The sequence below is a fragment of the Mchenga conophoros genome, linkage group LG1 (genome assembly GCF_057382185.1).
Source record: "Mchenga conophoros isolate Kocher_MC1m ecotype Shallow Benthic linkage group LG1, M_conophoros_male_GT1.1, whole genome shotgun sequence".
In the NCBI taxonomy this organism is placed as follows: Eukaryota; Metazoa; Chordata; class Actinopteri; order Cichliformes; family Cichlidae; genus Mchenga; species Mchenga conophoros.
Genome location: NC_140526.1, coordinates 35,303,285 through 35,311,063, shown reverse-complemented (window position 1 = coordinate 35,311,063; position 7,779 = coordinate 35,303,285). Strand labels below are relative to the sequence as shown.

Sequence of the window (7,779 nt, the reverse complement as noted above, 5' to 3'; positions counted from 1 at the left end):
CCTGGTGTAATGTGTATGGCCTCAGCCAACAACACTGGCCCTGGTGTGGTGAAGATGGCCTCACAGGAAGAACTGTCCGTGGTGTAATGTGTATGGCCTCAGCCAACAACACTGGCCCTGGTGAATTGTGGATCGATCCATGATGAGATCCATCTCTCATCTCCTCCACACATCACTCACTCACTTGGACACTAGAAGGGGGAATTATGTTAAAATGCTCTTCATAGACTACAGCTCTGCATTTAACACCATAATTCCCTACACACTCACCACCAAGCTGGAGCATCTGGGACTCAGCTCATCTATGTGTCAGTGGATCTCCAACTTCCTAACTGGCAGACCACAGGCAGTATGGGCGGACATGTCTCAGCCTCCACCACTCTCAGCACTGGAGCCCCCCAGGGGTGTGTTCTGAGCCCCCTGCTGTACTCTTTGTACACATATGACCAGTGTTGGGTAAGTTACTTTAAATTAGTAACTTAGTTACATTACTAGTTACTTCTATCAAAAGTAACTCAGTTACTTCAAGTTACTCGTTACTTTCAGAGTAACTAGTTACTAGGGAAAGTAACTTTGGTTTAACTCAGAATTCTCTTGTTAATGTGTTCCTTCCGTAACTGGATACCCAGCAAGATTGCCAGTCTTCTAGCTTGCTTACTTGCCACAAGTGCACTGTGCCACCTACCAATAGAAAGGAAAAAATAATGTGCACATTTCCACGAGAGAAATCCCACACCTGATTCTGTCCTAGCCTGCTTTTTACATCCAACACAAAAACTGCAGTCGTGGTGCTTTCGATTGTACTCAGAACTCTGAAATTCTGCCTCCTGAATAGGAAGATGTAGGTAACACCAGACTGCAGATGAGCTGCTTACAGGGCTGGACTGGGACAAAAAAATCGTCCCGGGCATTTTGACTAGAGAGCGGCCCACCATTATAGGAAAAATCATAAAGCCTTTGAATGAAAATAAACACTGTTGTGACAGTGATGTACACTGTTCTGATGGTATATATGTATCAATCTATCAATCGTTTGTTGTAAGACTCATAATTATTTTTTGAGTGAGACATTTTAAGTGAGAATAAGAAAGTATTTCCTTGTGCCCCCCTTTCCCTTTTAATGCCCTACATGGACCCCTGGCAACACTTTGCTAGACCCGCCCCTGCACAGTAACAAGCTGTCAGCTGCTTAGAAAAGGATCCTGGGGTTATTTGTCTCTCAGAAACAGTTCATAACTTCCCTTCAACTCATTCATGTCACCTAAAAGGTAAACCTGTTTCTCCATCACCTGTTCAGCTCTGATGATTCAGTAAGGACATCTCCTGGTTTCATCTTCATGTTTCCCTCTCACCACATAACCAAACCATATCATGACCAGCAGCTTTTACGGCTGTGGCTCCAGCAAACATCAGCTGATAATAGAAATTAATATTAAATAAATTCTAACAACAGCTGATCAAGCTTAAACGTGCTGCTGTTGTTTAGCGCGACATCCGCTGGTTTCCTCTTTCTGGCGCAAAGTGGGCGATAAATAAACAAGAGAGAAAAGCCGATCAGCTGATCATTGATCAGTTTCATGATTGAAGTAGAAACAGGAGAGGGAGGGGGAGAGGATGAGAGGAGAAGAGGCAGCTGTGCAGCAAAGACACACAGTAACTCCAGCTTTGTGTCTTTTTCATTGTAGCTGAAGTCCGGGACAAACTGTTCCTTTTCACCTAAATACGAAACGCGTAATATTTTCTCTGAATACGAGACGATTCCGTTTTTTACAGGACGGGTGGCAACTCTAATAATTAACCTTATGAACAAAATAAAGTTCAACATCAGTAACATAGCGCCCACCCAGCTGTATAGAAACTCCGTCATGCTAGCTAGCACGCAGTACGAAAAAGTCAGCATAACGAAAATAAACTCCACCTAAACTTGGTTTATATCTGACCCAGAGAGACTGCAGGTCATAAATTCTTACCTGAAGTTCAGTTCACCTGACACTCTCGGACCAGCGGCCGCTTCGGGTCTCTCCTCTTGCCTCCCTTTTCCTTCATCCACCTGCTGGCTTCCACCACTTGCTAATGTTATTGAATCTGTGGAAGCTCCGCGATAGCCACCACACGAAGTAACGAATAACGAGCCTATCTAAATCCCAGTAACGAGTAACGCGTTCCCGGTTTTGGCATAATAACTAGTTACCGTGCTCGTTACCACAATAATAACGTAGTTACTGTAACGCGTTACTTAATAACGCGTTAGTCCCAACACTGCATATGACTGTGTGGCCACTACCAGCTCCACCACCATCATCAAGTTTGCTGATGACACCGTCGTGGTGGGCCTGATCTCTGATAACAACGAGACAGCCTACCTGAAGGAGATTAGGAATCTGGAGAACTGGTGCCAGAGGAACAACCTCCTTCTAAACGTCAGTAAGACAAAGGAGCTGATAGTGGACTTCAGCACTAAGCAGGAGAGGAACTACCAGACCCCCGTCATCAACGAGTGCCCAGTGGAGAGAGTGGACAGCTTCAAATACCTCGGAGTTCACATCACGCAGGACCTGTCATGGTCCTGTCACATCAACAACGTGGTGAAAAAGGCCCGTCAGCATCTCTACCACCTCAGACGCTTGAGAGACTTCCAACTGCCCTCCAAGGTGCTCAGGAACTTTTACTCGTGCACCATAGAGAGCATCCTGGCGGGAAACATCTTAACCTGGTTCGGGAACAGCACGATGCAGGACAGACGAGCTCTACAGAGGGTTGTGCGGTCAGCTGAGCGCACCATCCACTCCGAGCTCCCTGACCTGCACTCAATCTACAGCAGGCGGTGCTGGACCAAGGCCAGGAAGATCGTGAAGGACCTCAGCCATCCCAACAACGGACTGTTCTCTCTGTTGAGGTCAGGAAAGCGATTCCGCTCCCTGAAGACCAACACAGAGAGACTGAGGAGGAGCTTCTTCACGCAGGCGATACGGTCTCTCAATCACACCACCACACAGTACTGACCCACACATATAGTTCTTACACACACACTGGACATTCTGGACATTGTTTTCACTTCATCACTTAATCACTTTAAGCATATTTGCACTGCACAAGACACTAAATAATGTGGATTGCACAACACTGGACATTATATTCTTCATTTCCAGTTAATACTTGTACAGCTGCTGTTATTGTGTATATATTTATTTATTTATATTTCTTCATACATTCTTATATGGTTCTATACTGTGTATTTTGTTGTACAGTTATTTTATTTTCAACTTTAATTTATATATTTTATCTTATTCTTTCCCAGTTAAATTTACCCTTCATTCTAATTTGTGTTGTACAGTTATTTCATTTTTAACCTTAATTTATATTTTATTCCTTCCTAGTTAAATTTACCCTTTTTAATTTTTCATATTTATTTCCTATCTTATTCATAGCCTTTTTCTTTTTTGTTTTCTTTAGGTCACGAGCAGTTGTCCAAGCATTTCACTACATATCGTACTGTGTATGACTGTGTACGTGACAAATAAAATTTGAATTTGAATCGTATTGGCCAGCACCACAGGCCTCACAGGGAGTACATGCCCTGGTGAAATGTAGTTGGCCTCAGCCATTAGCACAGGACCTGTTGTAATGTGGATGGCCTCATCTAACAACACTGACCCTGGTGAAATGTGGCTGGTAATGGCCAGCACCACAGACCCTGGTGTAATGTGGATGGCCTTAGCCAACACCACAGGCCCTGGTGTAATGTAGATGGCATCAGCCAGTAGCACAGGCCCTTGTGTGGTGAAGGTGGCCTCACAGGGAGCACTGGCCCTGGTGTGGTGAAGATGGCCTCACAGGGAGGACTGGCCATGGTGAAATGTGGATGGCATCAGCCAGCAACACAGGCCCGGGTGTAATGTGGATGGCCTCAGAGAGCAGCAGAGGCCCTAGTGTGGTGATGATGACCTCAAAGGAAACACTGGCTCTGGTGTAATGTGGATGGCCACAGCCAACAACAATGGCCCTTGTGAAATGTGGATGGTATTGGCCAGCACCACAGGCCCTGGTGAAATGTAGATGGCCTCAGCCAACACCACTGGCCCTGGATGGGTGAAGATGGCCTCAAAGGCAGCACTGGCCCTGCTGCAATGTGGATTGCATCAGCCAGTAGCACAGGCCCTTGTGTAATGTGGATGGTATTGGCCAGCACCACAGGCCCTGGTGTAATGTGAATGTCCTCAACCAACACCACTGGCCCTGGTGTGGGTAAGTAGTCTTCAGAGTGTCCATTGAAACCGCGTCAACTTGCACCAGCAGGCCAAGAGCTGTAATGGCGGGCAGGCCTAGCAGTGTAGTGCTCAGGTTTCTTACAACATAGACCTTCTCTGTTGACTGTTTTGCTCCGTAGTTGAGCTGTAGCTTTGTAAAACCAGCAACGTCCAGTGGTGTTTTTCCAGGGCTTAACAAAGCTTTTTCTGGCTGATGGAGAACTGGTCTGTGTTCGTTAGCAAAAATCTTTGATAAGTCCGAGTCAGCTATTCCAGGGAGTGCAGAATTATTAGGCAAGTTGTATTTTTGAGGAATAATTTTATTATTGAACAACAACCATGTTCTCAATGAACCCAAAAAACTCATTAATATCAAAGTTGAATGTTTTTGGAAGTAGTTTTTAGTTTGTTTTTAGTTTTAGCTCTTTTAGGGGGATATCTGTGTGTGCAGGTGACTATTACTGTGCATAATTATTAGGCAACTTAACAAAAAACAAATATATACCCATTTCAATTATTTATTTTTACCAGTAAAACCAATATAACATCTCCACATTCACAAATATACATTTCTGACATTCAAAAACAAAACAAAAACAAATCAGCGACCAATATAGCCACCTTTCTTTGCAAAGACACTCAAAAGCCTGCCATCCATGGATTCTGTCAGTGTTTTGATCTGTTCACTATCAACATTTTTCTTCTTTTATACCCCTTCTTGCCAGCCACGCTGTGGAGTACTTGGACGCGTGTGATGGAGCATTGTCCTGCATGAAAATCATGTTTTTCTTGAAGGATGCAGACTTCTTCCTGTACCACTGCTTGAAGAAGGTGTCTTCCAGAAACTGGCAGTAGGACTGGGAGTTGAGCTTGACTCCATCCTCAACCCGAAAAGGCCCCACAAGCTCATCTTTGATGATACCAGCCCAAACCAGTACTCCACCTCCACCTTGCTGGCGTCTGAGTCGGACTGGAGCTCTCTGCCCTTTACCAATCCAGCCACGGGCCCATCCATCTGGCCCATCAAGACTCACTCTCATTTCATCAGTCCATAAAACCTTAGAAAAACCAGTCTTGAGATATTTCTTGGCCCAGTCTTGACGTTTCAGCTTGTGTGTCTTGTTCAGTGGTGGTCGTCTTTCAGCCTTTCTTACCTTGGCTATGTCTCTGAGTATTGCACACCTTGTGCTTTTGGGCACTCCAGTGATGTTGCAGCTCTGAAATATGGCCAAACTGGTGGCAAGTGGCATCTTGGCAGCTGCACGCTTGACTTTTCTTAGTTCATGGGCAGTTATTTTGCGCCTTGGTTTTTCCACACGCTTCTTGCGACCCTGTTAACTATTTTGAATGAAACTAGTGATGGGACGTTCTGTATCGAGGCTTCGGAGCGTGTGTCGAGTAATGGAGGGGGCGTTTCCGCGAAGCGCGTATCGAAGCTTGCTTCATTTATGGGAGGAGCTGAAAATGATGACGTCCGAAGCCTCGCTGCCCGGCTGTACCACGTGACTGGTTCATGAAGTGGTTCGAACTTTGCCGCGAGATATGACAGCGATATAAACCCCTCAGACTTCATTCAAAATGTGGGTGTTTGATGGAGAGTTGCGGTTAGAGAGAGTTTGGAGACCGTTTGGAGGTTTATGAGAGTGAGGAAAGTCAGGAGAGAATGGAGCCAGCTAAGAAGAGGAGGATGTCCTCCCCTGTGTGGGAACATTTTGATTTTATTCCTCCCAACAAGGTATGTAAATTTCTACAGAAGATGTATTTTCATGATACTGATGGTGCAATACAATTTATGTTGAGCTGTCTTGACTTTTGTACAAGGTGAAGTGTTTGCTATGTGCCAGGGAGCTGGGATATAACAACAACATCCATGCTTAGGCACTACAGAGCTTTGCATGAGAATAAGAGGAACACCGATTGTGGAGCAAGACCAGGTGAGCCATCAAATGCAATGATAATATAGCATGCAGTAATGTTACTAAATGATATAACAATATTATACAACTGTTATAAGTTACGTGTGTGATATTTATATTTGTGCTTTGTCTTTATTGTCTTTCCTCAGGAGAACAATCTCAAATAGATGAAGACCTGGTCAGCATGGTGATTGAGGACTCCCAGCCATTTAGCATTGTGGAGGACAAAGGATTCAAAAGATTTGTTAAATCATTAAATCCTAGCTATGTTCTCCCCACTAAAAAGGCCATAAAAGCAGTGAAAATTTAGTTTTTACAGAATAAAATGTGAACAGGCAGGACTGAGGCTCAAAGCCTCAGTGTGTAGCTGTCCATACCTCAACGTTACAAAAGCACAACTACTGTCCACACCCCAACCACACCTCACCTCACAGTAAATGATCATTTCCATTTCAAGCATTTCCAAATAATCATTTCCCATACTGCCACTATAAATATACACAGTATACTGCCATCACTACAATATAGATGTTTTACACACTCCTTTTGTTGTTGACATTTACAGGCTGTGTGCAAAATGCCACACTCTTCAAATTCATGCCAGCTATTATTTTTACGTCCAGTAGGTGTCCTGCTAGAGCAAATGAAGCTTCATGAAGCTTCGCGTTGGGGTGAACCAATTGGATGAAAAGCTTCAGTGCTTCATGGGGCTTCATCTGCCCATCACTAAATGAAACGCTTGATTGTTTGATGATCACGCTTCAGAAGCTTTGCAATTTTGAGACTGCTGCATCCCTCTGCAAGATATCTCACTATTTTTGACTTTTCTGAGCCTGTCAAGTCCTTCTTTTGACCCATTTTGCCAAAGGAAAGGACGTTGCCTAATAATTATGCACACCTGATATAGGGTGTTGATGTCATTAGACCACACCCCTTCTCATTACAGAGATGCACATCACCTAATATGCTTAATTGGTAGTAGGCTTTCGAGCCTATACAGCTTGGAGTAAGACAACATGCATGAAGAGGATGATGTGGACAAAATACTCATTTGCCTAATAATTCTGCACTCCCTGTACAGTCACATCTGCTTCAGTATCCAGTTTGAAAGTGATTTTTGCATCTTTCACTTGTATGATGGCTGTCCACGCCTGGCCGTCACTGGAAACTGAGCCTAGGAAGAAACCGTGCTCCTCTTCCTCCTCAATACTTTGCACTGTCTTGCTTTGTCTGCAGATGCGCTGGTAGTGACCTTTTTTTCCACATAAATGACATTTTGCATCATTTGCTGGGCACTCGGGTTTCGGATGTGGAGAGCCTCCGCACTTGTAGCATTTATTACTTTGTCTCTTGCTATATTGCTGTTGTGTTTTGACAGTTTTATTTTTGAACATGTTGAACTTTGTTTTGTCGTGCTTTTGCATCACTCTGTCAGCTGTTTTCGCATTTACTTGCATTACATTTGTATGCCGGCTTGTACACATACACGAGAGACACGAGAGTTCTTCTTTACTGATGTTTACTGTGCTTCTCTTAACGTACAGGTACACCGTAGAATTGGTGAATACAAATGTACAAGAAAATTATATTTCAGCATTAAAACATATTACAATATA

At 44.0% G+C, this 7,779-nt stretch overlaps 1 long non-coding RNA gene across 1 annotated transcript; it reads left to right on the top strand.

Moving 5' to 3' along the window:
* The first annotated feature begins 5,711 nt into the window (after nt 1-5,711).
* Nucleotides 5,712-6,446, top strand: LOC146583706 (uncharacterized). The gene is made up of 3 exons (XR_014893193.1): nt 5,712-5,982; nt 6,069-6,181; nt 6,313-6,446. It is a non-coding gene; the product is annotated as an uncharacterized LOC146583706 (long non-coding RNA).
* The last annotated feature ends 1,333 nt before the right edge of the window (nt 6,447-7,779 follow it).